The sequence below is a fragment of the Solanum pennellii genome, chromosome 6 (assembly GCF_001406875.1).
Source record: "Solanum pennellii chromosome 6, SPENNV200".
Lineage (NCBI taxonomy): Eukaryota > Viridiplantae > Streptophyta > Magnoliopsida > Solanales > Solanaceae > Solanum > Solanum pennellii.
The window spans coordinates 34,587,311-34,610,422 of NC_028642.1; positions in this window are offsets into that span (position 1 = coordinate 34,587,311).

Here is a 23,112-nt window from a genome sequence, read left to right on the forward strand (position 1 = left end):
ATTAGAGAATGGTGTAAATCCATCTGAACACAATTCCAATCTAGCATTTCTTGGTCCACTAGCAAAATTAGGATATACAGCATCAAAATGTTTCCATGCTTCACCATTAGATGTATTAGATAAGACACCCAGCAGCCTTCTATATTCACAATGCCATCTCATATGTGAGGCAGACCTAATCGATGCATACTACCTCTTTAACCTATGAATGAGAGGTAGATAATGCATCACTTAAACTTGGACCATCTTTCCAGCCAGAGTACTTGTATAACAAGCATGTCCACAAAAGTTATAATTTCTAATTCACTATCATTCTTGTAAAACAATATACATCCATTAACACAACAATGAATCCTATTATATGTCAATGTTGAACACCAAACGCTTTGCCTGATAGAAGTTCTTCGGTATGTTAAACTCTAAATTAACTAATTCGCCGTAAAGATCAACCATTGAGTCCATAGATGCATTATGAACATTGCAATTTGATTTAATATTCATTTATCTTACCGTGACTGGCAAGGCCGAATGCAGACTCCCATCACAGAGTGGACGACTAGGCTCTTCTAATTGATCATAGAAGCGTCTTGTGTCTTCATTAAGATCTTCATCAAAATGTTGTTCCGGTTCCATCCCACCTTGAACCCCGAAAAAATCATTGATCACTTCATGAACCCTATTATGTTCAACCCTAACCTGTCCAACCCTAATTTTACCATGTGGTGCAATCATATTATATAAATCTTAAGGCGTCCAATTATAAAACATACAATCCTATTCATAACCTTCTCCATGATCAATCCACACAAAATATATAGGATTAAATCCATTACAGTACAAATGAACCATAAGTGTATCTAATTTACAAAAATTCCGCACTTACATGCACTACAAGGACACCTAACCAATCCATTATTCTTGAAAATGTCAACTGTCATTGTATGTTCAATAAATTTCCTAACACCGTCAATAAACTCATGTTTCAAACTAGCTCCAGCTTCATAATGCATATTATACATCCACAAACGATGATCAATGTACAAAAGTATAGATATTCAATTTGTTTATAAATAAGCATTTATTCTATTATTACAGAACTTGGTATATTTTTTACAATCATTAGTTTATGCTTACGTTATTAATTTCTATTTTTGAGAACATGTTTTAATCCTTGTTGTTTATATTTATGCTTTTGTTCATTATGTTGAAATAGGTTAATCAAGAGTTTTATGTAATCATTAAACTATTGGTGTAATGTAGATTATAATTCTTTAACTTTTAAAATAAATGTCTTTAATGTTTTCAATGGCTAAAAGACAAAGGAGTGTCCAAGAATGGACTTTTGAGTGTTCAAGGTTATGGTGATTCCACACTACCTTAGAGTTTTAGTTATTCAGCTTCTATATTATCAAGGAATTCAATCGATTAATGACATTTAAAAAACAAAGGAATTTAGTGGGATGGTAAGTATTGTACTCAACCTTAATCAACATTTTACTTTCAAATGGTTGATTAGAGTCAATGAATTAGTCCTCAAAGTAGGATGGAACCATAATAATGAAATATTAAGTAAATAATTATATTCTTATAGATATTTGATTAAAGTCGGCAAAAATAAAGTTTTAACCATATTGATCGAAACATAAACAAAAAAATATGCCTTTTGGATTTCTAAGTAGTGTCATCGACTGAATGATTTTTAATAAGGGACTTGCCAAGATATCATTTAATCTAAATTATTTGAGAGAAATATGTTATTTCATTGAACTCCAAGAGATTTCCTTTTAAATATTAATTAACTTATCAAGTATACAACTACTTATATAAGATATATAATATTTATATTTTATATGTAGAGGCATTTAATAGGACAAAAACTATTGCAACTGATGAATAAAATGTTTGTAAGAAATTTTTTAAAATACAAATATAGTACAGAACATGAAACAATTATATACATTTTCTAAAGATATTGGTGATGAGTATCTACAATAAAATGATAAATTAATAACAAAATACACAAAAAATTAGAATCAAATCTTTTTGGTTTTAAGATTAAAATAAATTCATTTCATCTTTGGATAAAACATTCTTGACAATTTATTGTAGGGTTGTAGCCACTCAAAAACACTTATATATTCTCAAATGTTCGTAAATACATTATTGACGTAGTTCACCACTGCGGGAAGTGCAATAAATTTACCTAGTATATATATAAAAGAAAATCTTAGGTCTGCCTACGTGGCATCCCACAAACAAGAATTTCCTTTTAAATTAATTTTTTTCCAAAACTAGTCTTCCCCTCTCATGAAAAGTTGTGATTTTTATGAAGAGTTGCGACTTTTATGTAAAGTTGTGACTTTTATATAAAGTTGTGACTTTAATGTAAAGTTGTGACTTTTACGAAAAGTTGCGACTTTTATGAAGAGTTGCGACTTTAATGAAGAGTTCTGACTTTCGTGAAAAGTTGAGACTTTGATGAAGAGTTGCAACTTTTATGAAAAGTTGTGACTTTTATTAAAGGTTGTGACCTTTACGAAGGTTTGCAACTTTTCCAAATAGTTGTTAGCTTTCCGATAAGGCACAATAAACATTTGTCCAGGCTACCCCTTGTTGTCAATAAATAAAGGGATTTCATCTCATTTTAAAACAACGAAATCCTAAACTTTTCTTCTTCTTTTCCTTTTCTTCTTCACAACTAAATATTTGTGCACTTGGTTCTTGTTGAGTGACTCACTGACACCATGCTTAAGTTACATATCTTGCTATGTATTTTTACAGTCATTAATTTCTCATATATTATTAAGGATAAATGATAAGATGAATTACCTTTATCAACTAAATATTTGTGTACTTGGTTTGTGTTGAGTGGATCGCTAACACCATTGTTTATGTTATAGACCTTGGCATGTATTTTTACAGTCATTAATTTCTACACAGTTTATTAAGGATAAATGATAAGATGAATCACCTTTATCAACTAAATATTTGTGTACTTGGTTCGTGTACAGATCTTGTTACTTATTTTTAAAGTCATTAATATATACTTATGATATTGAGGATAAATGATAAGATATGTTACCCTTATCTAAAAAAAAGATAATACGTAATAAGTTTCATTTTCCTTTACATTATTAATGTGTGTTATCGCGTAATCTTGTATATAAGATAATATTGTGTGTGTGTGTGTGTGTGTGTATACATATATATATATATATTCAAGTATTCATTAGTTATATATTAAAGATAATTAATTAGTTCCACGTTTAACTTACGTTCAAATTTCAAGTTCAAGTCTAAGGTCAACTTTCAAATTCTAAGTTCAACTTCTAATTTCAAGTTCAAGTTCTAATTTCAAGTTTAAGTTCTAAGTCCAAATTCAATTTCCAAGATCAAGTTCAAGTTCATGTTCTTAGTTCAAGTTCAAATTCAAATTTTCAAGTTTAAGTTCAAATTCTAAATTCAAGTTCTAATTTCAAGTTCAAGTCTAAGTTCAACTTCAAAATATGCTTCATTTAGTCTTATTAAGTTCCAATAATATGCTTTTTTTGTGTAATTAAGTTCAATAAGTTCAAGATCTACAAAGTTAAAGCATCATTAATTAATCAATACTAATTTCAAGTTCTAAATTCTAGTTAAGTTGATCAGAATTAAGTTTATACTAATTCTTAATTATGTTTTCAAGTTATTATAAATTAATTAGGTTTAATAAAGTTCTAATCAATTTATATTGTGTTCGAATTATTTAAGGTCAATAAGATTTTCAATCACTCCAAAATTCTAATTATGTTCAAACAAAATCCAAGTTCTTATAAGAATAAAAAATAAGTTACAATAAATTAAAGTCAACGACATTTCAAGTTCATATTCCTTGTTAAGTTTGATTTATAGTAAATTAGAGTTATAATTAATTATAAGTTCAAATTAAGTTGTAATTTGAATCCCTAAAATTCCAAATTAAAACTAGCTAGGTAGTGTCCCAAATTCAAACTATTAGTCCTAAAATATCAAATACAATTCAAACTAGTCCTAATAACTTTCAAATTCAAACAAGTCTTAAAATCACAAATTTAAAGTACTCCTAGAATTGAACAATCAAACTAGAGCTAAGATCCTAAATTCAAACTAGTCCTAAATTCGAAATTCAAACTACTAGACTTAAAATATCAAATTCAAAGTAATCCTAGAATTCAAAAATCAAACTATAGCTAGTGTTAAAATTTCAAATTCAAACTACTCTTCAAATCACAATTTAAAACAAGTCCTAAAATCCCAAAATCTACCTCGTGCTAAAATCCTAAATTCAAACTAGCTAGCTATTGCTAATCCCCAATTCAAACTATTTGTTCTAAAATCTCAATAGTAACATAAACTCTAGTTAGTCCTAAAAATCCGAAAATCCAACTAACTCAAATAATACCCAAATTCAAACAACTCCTTAAACAAACCGTAATTAAAACTAATCTTACAATCCCAAAACAAAACAAATTAACTAAAAAATACACAAGTTCAAACAAATCCTAAGATCATGCCCTAATTCATACTAACCCTAACAATAAAAATTTCAATTCACTAACTAACTAATAATCCTAATTCAAACTAACAATTAATAACAGAAATTCAATAAACTAATTAAAATTAAATAGCTAAAAAAATAAAAATATATTCAATTTGAAAAATATTAAAACAATATTTAACCATAACCTCAAAGGAAAAGGAGATGTTGAAGAGAGAGGAGAGGCAGGTCGGCGAGTCAGCATCAAGTAATGGAGGCAGCGACGGTGTCAACAGCAATGACGACGCAGTCTACGAGTGGCGGTCCGGCGGGTCAACGACAGTGGATGTGGTGAGGAGTGGCGAAATTTCAGAAATGGGGAAATGGGGAAAAATCACGACCAGTGTTTTACATATTTAATGAAAAGCGACGAACGACATCTCTATGTCCGTTGCTTTTTAAAATATAGTTAACTAATATTTTGACTAAAAAGCGACGGACTGTTGACAAAGTATTTTGACCAATAAGAGACGGACATAAAATGTTGTCCGTCCCTATTTTTTTAAAGAAATTAATATCCTAAAATAAATTAGAAGTGAAGGACAGCGTGTATAATATTTTAATTTATATATAATTGTATTTAACAAAAGAGATGGACGGGGTCGCTATTTCTATTAAATAAGTATGTGTGTGTGTGTGTGTGTATATATATATATATATATTTGGCGTAAAAATCCACTAAAAAGAGACGGAGTAAGAGATGATGTCCGTCGCTTTCAGTAAAATAATTTTTAAAAAAAATTTTTTTACTAAAAAGCGACGGACATCGTCTCAAAAACCATCGTTATTTTGAACGACGTAGTTCGTCGCTTTTCAGTCCGTCATTTTTTCCTAGCTTTTTATTAGTGCATCGAGCTTTAGTGTATACCTAAACAACAAAATGTCACACAATTAACATTAAAAGTTTATGGTTCTTATGGTTGTGTTCGTTTCAACCATGAGCACCTCTTGGTTCCATGAGTGCATAGAGAGATAGGCTTTTGACAATCATCCTATTTGAAGCGGCTTACACTTGACACTGACATAGGTGATTTTTAACTATGTTATCACATTGACACACTATTTAGTTAACTCTGTCAAACATAGCATATCTTTAAAATCATTAAGCTTTATTAACCCATTAACAAGCATCAATGTTGTATCCTTGTTCCCGAGGATTGTCTTCAACATGACAATAGATTGAGTTGGTTGGCAATGTAACATTATTTTTATCCTTGAATATAGCTCTTGGATCTCCAGTTGCTAGATAGAGTTACCACCATGATGACTTGTCCTAGACCGTAAACCCATTATCTTAGATGATCTTTCAAAGTCATCTCTAGTTAATCCATTTTGTAAGTGAATCCGACATATTATCCTTTGACTTTATACAGTCAATTCTGATAATTCAACTAGAGTGTAGTTTTCTAACAAATATTATGTCTATGTCTTATATGACGAGACTTTTCGATATACATCATGCTCCATGATCTACCTATTTCATCTTGACTATCAAAGTGTACGCATATCGATGCCAATGGCTTGGTCCAACAAAATAATATCTATCAAGAAATTTCAGTCTTTCCATTTATTCACCGACCTTATCTAGAGCACATAGCTCAGAGATCCTTGTAGAGCTAGAGATACTTGTCTCATGTACCAAGAATAAATACATATTAACTCGTGTATTTTACTTCTTTATTCCGGTTATCCAATTTGCATCACTATATACTTTCAATAGAGTTGGATATTTTTTTATAATGCAAAGAATATTTTGATGTATGTTTCAAATACCTCAAAACTCTTTTCATTTCCATCCAATGAGTTTGAATGAGTTTACTCGTGAACTGACTCAATTTAGTAAAAGCACATGTTATATCTGATCGCGTACACTTCTTGATATACATAATACTTCCATATGCTCTAGCACAATTAAATTGTCACTTTCACCTTTACTCATTGAAATGCAAAGGTCACAATTATTGGAGTTTTAACAATATCGAAATCTAAATATTTAAACAAGTCAATTACCTTTTCAATGCAATGAGACCATGACAATGCTAAACATTATGGAGTTGTAAGGATTCTTATAACAATGATTGCATCAGCAACTCCAAAAACTTTCATATCAAACTTGCTTTCTAGCATACATTTAGTAGCCTTTATTTCATTAATGTGTATACTGATGATCAACATGTCATCAATATATAAACAAACAATAATCTTGTGATTTTAATGTAAAAACATTTATCACTTCCATCATCATTTTTAAATCCATTTGTCAATATGGTTTGGTCAAATTTGTTATGTCATTGTTTGGGTGTTTGTTTTAGTTCATAAAGTGACTAAACAAGTTTGCACACTTTCTTTTCTTTACCAGGAATCATAAAACTCTCGAGTTGTTCCATATAAATTTCTTCCTCCAATTCTATGTTTAGTAGTCTTTTTCACATTCATTTGATAAATTTGGAGGTCATATACCACATCTAACATAATTAACGTCTAAATAAATGTAATTCTAGTTACGGGCGAGTATGTGTCGAAAAGAACAAGACCTTGTTTTTGTCTTGCTTCATATTTTTCAATGTCTCATTGAATTTTATTTTCTTTTTAAGGATACACTTGGAACCCAAAAGTTTATTTCCTACAGGAAGATCAACCAACTTCCACTGGGATTGCTCAAGATTGAACCAATCTCTCTATTGACATCATTTGTCCAAAAGGATGAATCTACAGAAGACACAAGAAATGTTACAAAATCATATTCGAATGAGGTATATGTCCTTTGACATTTACTATGCCTCTAAATATATTTATTAAGTATATTCTACTTTTGTTCCTTCAATGTCGTTTAGACCTTTCACTAGACTACTCAAGTCTAATTTTACAGTCCGTAGTCTTAGGTTGTAACACCCCTGAAATTTTTGAGCTAAGATTCAAACTGTTCCACGTAGTGAGTGAGATTTTACCAAAGAATTATAAATTTATTAAATATTAATGTCAGGCGACCAAATATATCACCTTGAGTACAAAAAAGAACTAATTTGGAAATAACAAAAATCTAAAATTTCGAGAGTTAAGCTAATTATGAGTTTTGAGTCAACTTTATATTTCCATAACTTCTACAAAATGAAGAGTAAGGTGTTCTAAAAGATACCTTAGTAATGATCTTTGAATTATCTTTCCAACTCCACAAAGTTTGCTAAGTTTTGAGTTTGAATGAGTAAGATATGACCTTTTGAAGTTACGTTGTCTAGTTAAGGAAAGTTAGCCGAAAATAGTGGATATTTTGGGTTTTAGTAACATTTTATGGATATAATCGTATTAGGTTCACTTTTATAATACTGATACAGACAGTTCAAGAAGAAAAAAGAGGAGGAAAGGATCAAAGCGTTCGTTCAAGAAATTCAAGATTTCGCAAAGAACCTAGTTCTTTGAGGTATGTAAGCTTCCATAGTGTTGGGTTAGTTCACTCACACTCCAAATATGTTATTTTCAACTTAATCTCGTTCTTAAAATTTAAGGATTTAAGTTCTTGATAAGTATTCTTCAACTTAAGCTTAAGTTTTGATGTAAGATTCTACTTGGTTAAAATTTAAATGACCATATCTCTTGGAATTTAAAGAGCTTCATGATCCATAACCTATCCAGTTAAAATTATTTGAACTTACTTTCCAACTACTCCAATTTTGCGTCAATCCAATTTCTGAGTAAAAAGTTATGACAATTTTAGTAACCTATACATTGCTGCTACGAATTAGCCAAGGGGAAAATATTTAAAATAGTTATTCTTGTCTTTTTACCTACAATAGAACCATAAATGAATTTATAGACTAATAAAATTCTAAAAACAATCATATTTTCATGTTCACTAATGAAAATCATAATCCTTGGTCATTGAGATTTCAATAAATTAATTCAAGAATCACAAGAAAGGTTTTGTTGATTGTTTACCTTCAAGCTGGGGTTTCAAGGCTTTTAATGAAGTTATTCTTCAAGATTTTTTATGTGAGTCTATCATAGTGTTGGACTATTTTGTCCCCACACCCTACATCTACTTTCAGATCAGTAAAAGAGTAATTTAGGATTCGACCCCTAAATTTGAGTATTGTTGAGATAAGTTGATTTTGAGTTCTTGAGTTCATGTTTCTTTTAAAAGATTTATTCCTAATTATCAAATTACTATACTGTTATTGAGATCCTTCATATCATGAACCATAACTCTTGAATTCATAATTCACATTGAAGAGACAATTAAGAGTTGAGTTCAAGAAAGTCGTTAAGTTCAATTGTAAATCCTTGTGATCAACTATATGTTTGAAGTAAGTTTAGAGAAAGTAAGTAAGGGAATGAGAAGAGTTGTATACATGAGTTCCATGTAGTATGTATACCTTTGAGTCGAGTCATTTATGCCCATAAATTCCGAATATACTCCACATATTGAGTATCTTTGAGAGGAGTAGCATCTCCAAGTTCTAATTCTTGAGTAATAAGTTTCTAACATATTTGAGTTTATAGTTCTAATCATGGGACTATAACATGTTACCCATGGACTCCTTGAGTTGAATTATTCATGCCCTACGCATGAACCCTATGAGTCAAAACACCTTGAGATGAGAAGTATCTTTCAGTCCTTGAGTTGAGTAGTTCATGCTCATATTTCTGCATGAACCCTCCAAGTTGAACATCATGAAATTATCCATAAAAATCAGATCATAAACCTAGAATTCATAATCCAATTTAAGGAAACTTAAGATCAAAGTCAAGAGAAGTTAAGATCAAGTCAAAGGAAAGATTATAAAGTTTTCAATAGTCTTTCATAAATGATTTCACTTTGATTTAAAGACTTGAAGTTCAAGTTGATTAAAAAGTATTGATGTAAGATTGAAATCATTTCTTCAAAGAAGTATATGAGGACTGTGTATTCCCAAAGAATTTTAAAATGTTTTCACATTTGATAAAGAAAGAGAACATTGATTCCAAAAGAGAGCTTATAAGCTAATTTTATGTGATTATATCAAACCAAGAAAGATGTTGTTTTAAAAACATATGAACTAAGTATATTTTTTTGAGTAGTATTGATCATAGATATGGGAATGAAAGTTCACATTAAGTAAAGTCTCCATAAACCATGTAGACATCATAGGTATCAAAGGGTCATACTTTTTAGATGATCACTTAACTTAAGCATTCTATATGACGACAAAGTACAAGATAGTTCTGGCAGCGTGGGCAACACGTTGTATCACCACATAGGCTCATAGTGGTGGTTTTCCGTTAGAGAAACTCCATAGTAGTAATTGCACGGTTCCTCAAAAGGCTCTTCTTAGTATGAATGGGAGTATGGAATTTCATTCATGCATTTCACAAGTACACTTCGAAAAGGAGCATAGTATGTCCTTTATGATATTACGATTATGATTTGACATCATAATTTCAGATAATATTTTCTTTATATTGCACTTTTTTAAACTTCTGTATATTTAAATGAGTTCAGTTAAGTATTTCGAGTTGAGTACCTTAAGTTGAGTATCTTGAGTAGATCTATGATTCATTCACTCCAGTATCATATCTATGAAGCTGTGCATCAACTCTTTGAAGTTAAGTATCAAATCTTGAGTTGAGTATCTAATATCTAAGTTGAGTATCTAATCTCTAAGTTGATTATTTAATCCTTGAGTACTTCTAAGTTGAGTAAATTAGTAGTTTTGAGTATCCTTGTGTACTCCTTCAGTTGAGTAAGTTGAAAAAGGGTAAGTATGTTTCCATTTTAATCAAGTTCAAGATTATGTATTCTTTAGAGTTCCCCTTTGATACGCTCAAACTTACTTCTCAAATAAGAAGTAAAGCGGTCGTGTCAAGTAAATAACCCAACTAGTGAGGTTGGGATCGTTCCCACGAGGAAAATAGTTTAGACTTAACTTCAATCTATTATTACTATTGTTCAGTCAATTACTTCCTTGGAAAGCAAAAATGATAAAAGCGGGGTTTTCTATTTCTAAATAAATGAAAATAACTAGCAAAATTAAAAGAGACAACTAATGGCTTCAAATGTTGGATTTTAATCAATTAATAAAGGTAACTAGGGTTTACGTGTTCCCCGTAGGTTCATAACTTTATAATTCTAACTATAACAATTCTTTCATAGTATCTTGCATGCAAAGTGATAAGTTATGTGTTTCTAAATCCTTGGTCCGGCATCTAGAAAATTTCACTCCGCATCTTGGTCCAGCTACGTGTGTTGCTATACTAACCCTTACCTTTACCTCATATTAAGCATCATATTCGATATTTGACTAAGTTATTACCTCGTACCAATCAATACTAGCCTATTAGATAGTATACACTAAATCTATGTTGATAATTCTTTTCCTATTATCTACCCCCTTGGTCCGGCAAGTATCATTAAGGCGAGTTCTAACATTGGCCATCCGTTAAAAAGACTTCTAAGCAAAAGAATATCAATACATGCAAGACACTATTCTAGAATTGTTATTTTAGCTAGGTTTTACCTCATTATTCGCCTATGGTTCCCACAACCCTAGTTATGGAGTTTAGTTACCCATATTCATAATCACAATATTCAAATATGTTATATAAGAATTCATGCACTTACTTCAATGAGAAAGAGTAAAATCCATAAGTTCACTTGATTAATCAACCAAAATCACCAACAATCAATTGCTAAAATTAATTTAGATTAAAGATTCTTCAAAAGTGTAATAGTAATCACCAAAAGTCTATCAAAGAGTCTAAAAATATTCAAGAGTCTGACAAAGAGTCTAAAAATATTCAAGAGTCTAACCTCAAAAACGAGGTTTTTCGAACTATTTATAAAAAAAATAAAACCTAATTAAATAAGGACTCTATTTGCTGGAAATCTGTCAAAACGCGACTGGATTGACGGACCTCGCGACGGATCGTCGTGGTCACGACGGACCGTCATTGACTCCGTCGTCCCATACTTGTGCAATTTCTTCTGCTGCTCTCTTCATTACCCCCGACGGTAGGTATGACGGATCGTCACAGGCACAACGGTCCATCGAGGGTCTCCGTTCCAAAACACTTGAACTCTTGGAATTTGGGTACTGGGACTACTTCTCTGATCTTCATGACGAACCAGCAGGACGGACCGTCATGGTTACGACGGTCCGTCACGCTTTCCGTAACCCCACACTTGGTCAGACTTCCCCATCTTCCTTCAGCAGCTGCACTACGATGCCACCTATGGACCGTCATGAGCATGACGGACCGTCACAAGCTCCGTAGGTGGTACTTTTCTGTATTTCTTGCTCAAAAACCTCCCCATTCATCTTTTAGACAGATTTCCTGCAAATAAAGAGAAACTTACATAAAAATTAGCACAAAAAGGCTTTTTGACACACTAAACTTAAGGAAAATTTATTAAAAATACCGTGAAACCACGGTATATCAACACCCTCGACTAAAATTCGTTGTTTGTCCTCAAGCGACGCACTATGACTCAATACAAAATCTTTGTACAATAGTATCCATGTTTTATCCTTCGCAATCATTTGGCTATCAATCCCGATAAATCTCATCATATTTATGCATGCTATCACTATTAGGCTTGAATTATGTGGAATCAGACCATGACACTGACTCACCATGCACGAACACCTATCCTCTTCAATTTCTCACCGAGGTGCTAATATTTTTGGTACTGCAACTAGTGTCTTCACTTCAAAACAAAATCCTTATTTTTCACACAATGATTTCAGTTTGAGTATAAGGATTACTTTTCAACACTCACTCTCAGAACAAATTCACACTCATTCATACATATTGCCATAAGCTTGCCCTTATTTTCACTGTTTTAAGTTCGCTATACAACTCATAGGATCACGATAGGACTTTCTTATCTTGTAACATAGGCTTAGGGTCAGGTAGGGTATATTTAGGTATACTTTAGTGACTTTTTTCCCTCCTTGACATATTGGCTAAACATACCATTTTCTATCATTTTATTTTGCCCAGTTTCTCGTATTCTTTCACCTTGCTATTTTCCCTTTTTTCTTCATTTGTGTAAGTGACTCTCTTCTTTTCTTGCTTGTATTTCTTGTATATTTTTTTTCTTTACTTTTCTTTCAACTAATTCTTGAGTCACTTTACGTTTGTTCTTTCTCTCTTTTTGTTTTTTCAACCCCACTTTCAAGAGAATTCCTCATAATAGCCACCCTCAACTCATGGCTTTGCCATAAGTCAAAGTACACAATACCTAAAGTTGGGTCAGAATCATAAAAAGGGTTGTTTACTGCATTAGCCACCCTCAACTTATGCTTTGGCATAAGCTGAGGTGCACATGTCCAAGGAGGGACCAGGGCCAACACATTATTCTCAGAAAAGATCAGTTAGGGTGAAAAAGAAAGGTCTAGTTTAAGATCAAATCATTTGGATAAAAGAGGGATAAATTTCATTTGGTTTTCTTTTATTTAGGCTAAAAATGGGCTATATTGAATAAGGGCCTATGATCCTTTCTTAATTGTCTATTACAGCTTACTTTTAGCAGGACTAACCAGGCAAGTTCTAGCTCAGTACAAATAATGGACTATCAAAATCTTCCTCAAACTCACTTGACATCTTATTACTCTACCAGATTATGAGACACCTAGTTCGAATTTTAGATCTAGGGTCATGCAGTGGTGTACCTCTATGTCATGCTTAGAGCCAAACATTTATCAATTACTATGCCTAGTCATGCATCATTTTCATTTTATCAGGATATCATTTGAGCCATCATGCTCCAGAATTAAACTATGTACACAAGATATAGACATGCCGGTTCAACAGAAAAAATAATCAGTCTTTTGGGGAAAAAGAACACAGGAAAGAAAACTCAAAAGAGGATAGTGAATTGGGCTACTCAGACTTCACCCTAGCACTCACTTTCCATTTACCCCACCCCCAACAAAAAGACATGCAATTGTCCGCAATGCATAAAAATTTAAATACAAGAGTGGTAGGTGAAGCAAACCTGGGGCGCAAAGCGCCAACGATCAGCAAGTCGGTGGGTCCGGTTCCCCGGAACCCACTACCTCTGTAATCTAGACACCCTCAGTAGTGTCCTCAGCATCAACAGCACTATCAGCAGTGCCTCCCGCTATCTCCACATTTCTGGAGCTAGACGTCCCAGCACCTAACTCTACTGTTCTCATCTGACGCGCCTCCTCATCAGCAAGCGAGGCTCTCCTCGCAGCCTCCATCTCATGGCGCTCCTTCTTTCGTGCTCGCGCCTCATCCTCCTATGGACCCCTACGCCTCTTGGCATGCTGTCGAGGGGGAGGTGGTGGAATCTCTGAAGTGGCGAATAAGGCCGCCATCACTGTGTCTTCAGCAGGCTCGGCAGAAGGGGCCTCAGAATCAGGCACCCTAGCCTCTAAGATCATGGCGATGTCTTTGCAAAGACTGTCGACCGCAGACTGAAGGATCGACACATCCACCTGAGGGGCTGGTCGGGATAACACCCGCAACTCAAAAGCGTCCAAGCGCTGATGAACCTCAGCGATATTCCGCTATGTGTGCTGGACCATTCTCCGCTCCAAGCGCTCTTCTGCCTCAGCAATAGACCTCTGCATCCAAGGCTGGATGTGATGAAGAAGTGTAGCCATCTGTGCCTCTAATTTCTGGACCCTAGCAACCGGGACCAGAGCGGGGAAAGGGGCTGAGCGAGAAAAGCTTAGGGCAGTGCTACTACCCGGGATAGACTCGACCAGGGTAGTGTCAGTAGAAGCCGTCTGCGTAGCCGTGCGGGCCTGTGCTACCGTATCAGCCTGATTGTAAACAAGTGGAGGCAACTCTGGACGGGGCTCTCTGCGTGGAGCCAACTCATAGGCCTCATCCCTGATGAGGCCGATATCAACAGTGCCCAGTAGGGTCTTGAGCTGATCAACGTGCCATATAGGCACACCTGCGGACCTGCATAGAGGAAATGTCATGCGCGGGAAAGGGTAGGTAGTTGTGACCTTAAAAGCCCTCTCGTGCATGACTTCCTGTAGAATCCAAGTAAAATCAACCTCAAACCCGGCTATCATCGCCGCCATCAGTACTGCTCGATCCCATGTGACTATATTATCAGCAGCTGTGGGGAAAGGCAGTGGCGGACAATCAACCACAAAAACTTCACCGTGAAGGTCAGGTTGGCCTTCTTGATGGCTCCCTTCGGCTCGGTCACCCATTCAGCACCCTCTCCATCAATGGACAAATGCAGTTCCATCCACCTCTTGGTGGTCTCTCTCAGCAATGGCTCACACAGGAATTGGCCATCTTTGACAATCTGCCATCGGTAGTCAAACTCGGCGGTGAGAGGGGTCCGGTAGGCATCACCATTATCGTCGTATTGATACCGGCGGATGGCAGGCAGGGAGATATCAACCTGAATGCCACGTACTCGGACCTGCTCCAGTGGGGCCTGTTTCACGGGGGCAGCCTGCCTATCAATCTATGATCTGAGAGTCGATACGTAGGAGGCGTAGAACTCTCAGACCAACTCATCACAATAACGTCCCAACGGACGTGCTGTCCACTACAGTCGATGTCTAGTGAAGAGATTGTGGATCTCAGGCATCGTCAGGAGACTTCTCGTAAGGACCCGCCGCTCCACTGTAAGTGTTTGAGTCATGACTCGTTTTTCATTCAGGAACTTTGCATCGGAATAGACTTGATACTGCCCGTCGACACACCACCGGTTGGGCTGGTCGGTAACCGGGGTGAGAGCACGAGTTGGTGAACCGGGTGTGGATTACGAACTATCAGCCTCATCAGACGAGGCAGACTCTGCAGCGGTGGCGGGTGCGGGAACCTCAGCAGATCCGGTAGCTTCCTCCGACTACGAAACTCCTAAGGAGCCAGACGCTCCTTCTTCATTAGTAGCTGACCCAGAAGGTGTGCCGGTCAGTGTGCGCTCCTCATCAGCCGGACGCCACCTTTTTGGGTGTGGCTCTGGCAGCACGTGCAGCTCGGGATGGGGTGAAAGTGCCTGGGGGCAAGTACTCGGGGTCACGCTCATCATTAGAGCCAATGACCAGGCGGGCAGACGGGGCGACAGACTTTGATCGGCCGCGTGCGTATACTTGATCTTGTTTTGGTGTCATAATAGATAGTACCTGTAAAGAATCAATATTAGTACTAAAAGGAGCAGACAAGACTAGCAAAACCACACAAAATAAATAAAAGAGTTAAGATGTAATGACATTTCTATAGTAACAGTGGAACACGATGGGCCAGGTGACGGCTCGTCATGAGTATGACGGATTGTCATGGGGTCCGTCGTGTCTTACTTAGACTTTGTTTATATGGAGAACCCTGAAGGAGAGTCTCTGACAAGTATGACGGTATATGCAGGACGGACCGTCACAAGTACGACGGTCCGTCGTAGGTGTCCGTCAGAAGACACTTGAAAAATATATGTAGACCCTTAGCAGAGGGGTCTCTGACCATCATAACGGTCATGCAGGACGGACAGTCGAGGGTATGACGGTCCGTCATAGTTGTCCGTAAGAGGACACTTAGAAAAAGTATGGACACCCTTAAGAGAGGGGTCTATGACCGTCATAACGGTTATGCAGGACGGACCGTCGAGGGTATGACGGTCCGTCGTAGCTGTCCGTTTGAGGACACTTGGAAAAATAGAGAGAGACCCTTAGGAACATGGTCTCTGACAACCAGAACGGTTGTGTAGGACGGACCGTCGTGGGAATGACGGTCCGTTGCATGTGTCCTTTGGAGGACACTTAGAAAAAGTGAGAGACTTTTAGGAATAGGGTCTCTGACAACTAGAACGGTTGTGCAGGACGGACCGTCGTGGGAACGATGGTCCGTCGCATGTGGCCGCTGGTGGAAACTTGGAGAAAATTGGACATTGGGGTGTTAGGGCTGTTGGAACGGACCCAATGACGGTCCGTCGTGGGTACGACGGTCCGTCATCGAGGTCTCGCTCTGTAACTCAGTGACAGAACTGGGGATGCTCCATTCATCCCCTATGACCCAAATCAAATTAGTAGTGTTTTAACCTACATTTGTCTAACCCAAATACCTAGTAAACTAGCAATGCTAAAGCATCTATTTCTAGAGTTTTAACATGGCAATTTCGAGGATTTTAAACCTACGTCAGACAGAATTTTGTTAAAGAATGACCATATCAAGAAGAACTAGGCTAATACTAATTGATAAACAAAAATGCAATATAAATGAGTAGAAATTAGAGACACATACCTGAGAATTTGAGAAAAACAAGAGAGAAAGGTACTTGGTGATCAAGTAGAGACCCACAGCAGCAGCTCCGACTAGTAGATGATGAATTTTAGGAATTTGGAGAATTTGGGGGAAATGATCGGTTTTAAGAGAGAGGGGTTATGATCTTTGGAAGTTGAAAAAGGAGGGAAATGGGAGAAAGAGTGAAGGAATGAGGTGAAATGAAGGGGTGGGGGTTTTAAATGTTGAATTTTAAAAAAAACCCAGCCGGGTTGTGTCGGGTACGCTTCATTAATGACGCGACGATTCCCCGACGACGGTCCGTCACAGATGTGACAGTACGTCGTCGGTTCCACCGCGTGTGCCCTAGTTTGAAAATAACAGAAACACGTACCTGGCACGACGGATTCTTGCGACGGTCCGTCACAGGAACAACGGCGTCAATGTATCCGTCAGTGACTGCTGCAGAGTGATTTTCTGCAGAATTTCCTGGTGCTGTGCCTGCAAATTTAAAACCCATTAGTAGAAAATGCTACCATTACTAGAAAGAAAAACTATAAGTATTGGGTTGCCTCCCACCAAGCGCCTGATTTAACGTCGCGGCACGACTGAGGACACTTGATTACTCATCCTTCATCAAGATGGTATGCCTCTATCACTTCATTCACCGATGCAGTATGCCCAAAATAAAATTTAATTCATTCTCTATTCATCTTAAATAGCACTCCCTCCTTTGTTTTTAACTCAACTGCTCCATGAGGGAATACTTGGGTAATCAAGTAAGGGCCAGTCCGTTAGGAATTGAGCTTGCCCGGAAGCCAATGCAACCTTGAACTGTCTAACAGCACCAAATCCCCAACCATAAACTCTCGTTTTTCACTTTTTAGGTCATTATCCTTCTTCATCTTTTCTTTGTGGGATATAGCTGATACCGATTGGAGCTCACTACCCTCATGAACCTACAAATGTTCAAGGTCGCTTCTTCATTGGTCAACCGGAATTTCATCTGCCCCTTTTCCATATCAACTAAGGCTCTACCCGTAGCAAGGAATGGCCTCCCAAGAATAATAGGCACTTCAAAATCGACTTCACAATCTAGAATAACAAAATCTGCCGGAAATATGAACAACTCCACTTTTACTAGCACATCATGGAGTATCCCTATATGCCTTTTCACTGTTCGATCAGCCATCAGTAGCCGCATCGCAGTGGGCTTTGGGTCACCTAAACCAAACTTCTTGTAAATCGAGAGGGGCATGAGATTTATGCTTGCCCCCAGATCACATAATGCTTTCGCAAAATGTAATGACCCGACTGTACAAGGAATACTGAACGCACCCGGATCTTTATTCTTTTGTACGAGAGATCTTGTAGCAATAGCACTATAATGCTGCATTCGATCATCATCCTCGAAAGTGACCAATCTTTTCTTTGTAACCAGATCTTTCATAAACTTGGCATAACCGGGCATTTGTTCTAGAGCTTCTACCAAAGGGACATGGATAGAAAGCTGCTTCAGCATTGTTATAAAACGCCGATATTTACCATCCTCGGTCTTTTTCACTAATCTCTGAGGAAATGGGGTGGTCTAGGCATGGGAATTACCTTTATAGGGACTTCTGCATCTTTTCCAATGCTATCTTCTGCTTCACCACTACCCTCTACTACCTTATCATTATGCTTTCTCACCTTTTCCTCATTAGACGGCATAGGTGGGTCAATGGTTTGCTTACCACCCCGAGTAGTGATTGTCATACAATGTCCATCATATTTTGGATTTTGGACAGTGTTGCTAGGAAGAGTGCCTGGTTGCCGTATGTTCACAGTCGCAGATAATTGGGCCATTTGCAACTCAATCTGCTTAATCGATATTGCATGTGTATCAACTTTTTGCCAAATACTCGCAAAATCACTCCTTAACTCTTTAATGTGCTCATCACTAATCTCGAACCTCCTCATCATTTTGTGCAACATATCCTCAACTCACGCCATACTATCTCCACCATCCCTAGGAGTAACATCACGATTTTGAGGAGTAACATAGAGCCCATTCCTATCATTTCCGTTACCGTAGTTACCCCTGTTGAAGTTGTTGTCGCAGTTGCAGTTTCCATCTCTGACATAATGACCCTCACGATTATAGTTACAATAGTTCCGACCTTGGTTCCCTTGATCTTGGCGCCAATTCTCCTGATTAGAGCCGTGGGCACTTGGTCGGAAACCCCCCGTCTGCTCATTTACCGCATAGGAATCCTCCACATAATAGGATTCATCATTAGGTGGTGGTGGTTTAGACAAGTAGTTAACTGCATTTATCTTTTCTGCACCCACAGTGATATGTTTTAGTATCAACCCAAGCTCAGTTCTCATCTGAGCCATTTCTTCACGAATCTCATCTGTGGCTAGGTTTTGAGTGGACTGGAGGCGAAGGTATTTCTCCCGGTATCTGACTTCCTAGTACTCCAAGCTTTATTATTCCGGGAGATTTTCTCTAATTTTTCAGCAATCTCAGCATAAGGACACTCCCCATAAGATCCACCTGCTATAGTGTCCAACACCGCTTTATTATTATCATCCTGTCCCCGATAGAAGTATTCCTTCAGTGACTCATCATCTATACGGTGATTTGGGACACTTCTCAAGAACGAGGTGAATCTATCCCAAGAACTACTAACTGACTCTCCTGGTAGTGCCACAAAGTTGTTCAGTCTGTCTTTGTGGTTTAGTTTCTCGGAGACCGGGTAGTAGCGTGCTAAGAAAACGTCCCTTAGTTGGTTCCAAGTGAAAATTGAGTTGTAAGGGAGCTCAGTGAACCATATAGTAGCCTCTCCCGTTAATGAGAGAAGAAACACTCTTAGCCCTATTACATCCAAGTCCAAGTCAGGCCTCCCTACACAACTTTTATACACTGCCCTAACCTTAGCTATATGGGCATGTGGATCCTCAGAAGGTAGCCCTGAAAACAAACATCTGGCAGTGAGGATTTGCATCAGGCTACTAGTTACCACAAAAGTGTGGCCTGGTGGTAGAGGGGGCAAGACAAGTGGCCCATCGGAGTCTGCTATATTGTCATAGCCTCTGTAGTACTCTTGGGGCCGTGGAGCGGGATTTTGTCCCCTCTGTTGATGTTCACCCGGAGCATCGGGTAACAACTGACCATGAACATCAACCGAAGCTGGGATGTTCTGGTTTGGATCATTATCATTAATTCCCATGTTTCGATTCATGTTGTGTAGTGTACGCGCTAATTTGTGATCGTTGGGAGACAACAGTTCTCTTCCTCTCCGTGTATTTGGCATACAAGGAGGATGATTCTGCAATAATCAAAAACAATAAAACAAAGTAATATCAAGAAAATATCAACTAAACTATAGTAATAAGTTTAAGTTAATCTAACAGCTACTTTCCCCGGCAGCGGCGCCAAAATTTGATACACTCAAACTTACATCTCAAATAAGAAGTAAAGCGGTCGTGTCAAGTAAATAACACAACTAGTAAGGTTGGGATCGTTCCCACGAGAAAAATAGTTTAGACTTAACTTCAATCTATTATTACTATTGTTCAGTCAATTACTTCCTTGGAAAGCAAAAATGATAAAAGGGGGGGTTTCTATTTCTAAAAAAATGAAAATAACTAGCGAAATTAAAAGAGACAATTAACGGCTTCAAATGTTGGAGTTTAATCAATTAATAAAGGTAACTAGGGTTTACGTGTTCCCCACAGGTTCATAACTTGATAATTCTAACTATAACAATTCTTTCCTAGTATCTTGCATGCAAAGTGATAAGTTATGTATTTCTAAATTCTTGGTCCGGCATCTAGAAAATTTCACTCCGCACCTTGGTCCGGCTACGTGTGTTGCTATACTAACCCTTACCTTTACCTCATATTAAGCATCATATTCGATATTTGACTCAGTTATTACCTCGTACCAATCAATACTACCCTATTAGATAGTATACACTGAATATATGTTGATAATTCTTTTCCTATTATCTACCTCCTTGGTCCGGCAAGTAGCATTAAGGCGAGTTCTAACATTGGCCATCCGTTAAAAAGACTTCGAAGCGAAAGAATGATCAATACATGCAAAACACTATTCTAGAATTGTTATTTTAGTTAAGTTTTACCTCATATTCGCCTATGGTTCCCACAACCCTAGTTATGGAGTTTAGTTACCCATATTCATAATCACAATATTCAAATATATGATATAAGCATTCATGCACTTACTTCAATGAGAAAGAGTAAAATCCAAAAGTTCACTTGATTAATAAACCAAAATCACAAACAATCAATTGCTAAAATTAATTGAAGATTAAAGATTCTTCAAAAGTGTAATAATAATCACCAAAAGTCTAACAAAGAGTCTAAAAATATTCAAGAGTCTAAAAATATTCGAGAGTCTAACCTCAAAAACGAGGTTTTTTGAACAATTTATAAAAAAATAAAACCTAATTAAATAAGGACTCTATTTGCTGGAAATCTGTCAAAACGCGGCTGGATCGACGGACCTCGCGACGGATCGTCGTGGTCACGACGGACCGTCATGGACTCCGTCGTCCCATACTTGTGCAATTTCTTCTGCTGCTCTCGTCATTACCCTCGACGGCAGGTATGACGGATCGTCACAGGCACAACGGTCCGTCGAGGGTCTCCGTTCCAAAACACTTGAACTCTTGGAATTTGGGTACTGGACAACTTCTCTGATCTTCATGACGAACCAGCAGGACAGACAGTCATGGCTACGACGGTCCGTCACGCTTTCTGTAACCCCACACTTGGTCAGACTTCCCCATCTTCCTTCGGCAGCTTCACTACGATGCCACCTACGGACCGTCACGAGCATGATGGACCGTCACAAGCTCCGTAGGTGGTACTTTTCTGTATTTCTTGCTCAAAAACCTCCACATTCATCTTTTAGACAGATTTCCTGCAAATAAAGAGAAACTTATAAAAAAATTAGCACAAAAAGGCTTTTGGACAAACTAAACTTAAGGAAAAAGTATTAATAATACCGTGAAACCACGGTATTTCACCCTTACATGCTCATACATTCCACATAATGAGCAATTTGACCTGCATCTTTTGATGATGCATACATAGGTATTCAAGATCATCAATAGGATCTTCGTTGATACATCCGAGAGTTCGAGTTAGCTATGGTGAGCCTCCTTGCTTCCGAAGGATTTCATTTACTTTCAGTTTAGTCAGGATGTCGTATATCTTGTATCGACTTCCATCTTTAACAGTTAGAGGCTTCATAGGTAGTCAATATAGTTGAGGAGTATGTATTAATCATTTATTTTATTAAATGTTTTAAAGTCTTAAGTTGACTATTTTATGGTGAATTGAACATAATATATTGTTCGGAGTTTTGTTTTGAGTTAAAGTTTTACATTTCAGTTGCATGCTTAAGTTAGAGCTTGTTTGGATTAGCTTAAAAGCAGGTCAAACTGACTTAAAAGTTGGTTTTTGACTTATTTAAGTGTTTGACAATTCCCAAAGTGACTTATTTTAAGTTTTAAAAAAAAATTTATTTTAAGCCAAAAGTTAAAATCTGGGGAAGGGGTGCTTTTTTTTTTTAGCTTAAAAGCTCTTTTAAGTTGACCAAATATTTTACCTTTTTGCCCTTATTTCTTTTATTTTTATTTTTATTATTTTTATTTTTTATTATTATTATTATTATTATTATTATTTGTATTATTATTAATATTTTATTATTATTATTATTATTATTTGTATTATTATTAATATTTTATTATTTTATTATTATTACTCTTTATTATTATTATTATTATTATTATTATTATTATATTTTATTATTATTATATTATTATTATCGTTATTATTATTATTTAATTTTTATTCTTTTTATTATTTAGTTTATTATTCTTTATCATTATTATTATATATAATTATTATTATATTATTATTATCATTATTTTCATATTATTTTATTATTATTATTTGTTATTGTTATTATTATATATTATTATTATTATTATTATTTATTACTATTAATATTTTATATATTATTATTATTTAATATTTTATATATTATTATTATTTATTTTATTATTATTTACTATTATTATTATTTTTTATTGTTATATTATTATTAATTTTAATTATTAATATTATTGCTTATATTTAATTATTATTATTATTATTACTATTATTATTATTATTTTATTATTTATTATTCTTATTATTATTATTTTTATTAATTTTTTATTATTTTATCATTATTATTATTATTTGTTTTATTACTATTTATTATTATTATATATATTTATTATATTATATATATATATATATATATAATTCTTTATTATTATTATATATTATTATTATTATTATATTAT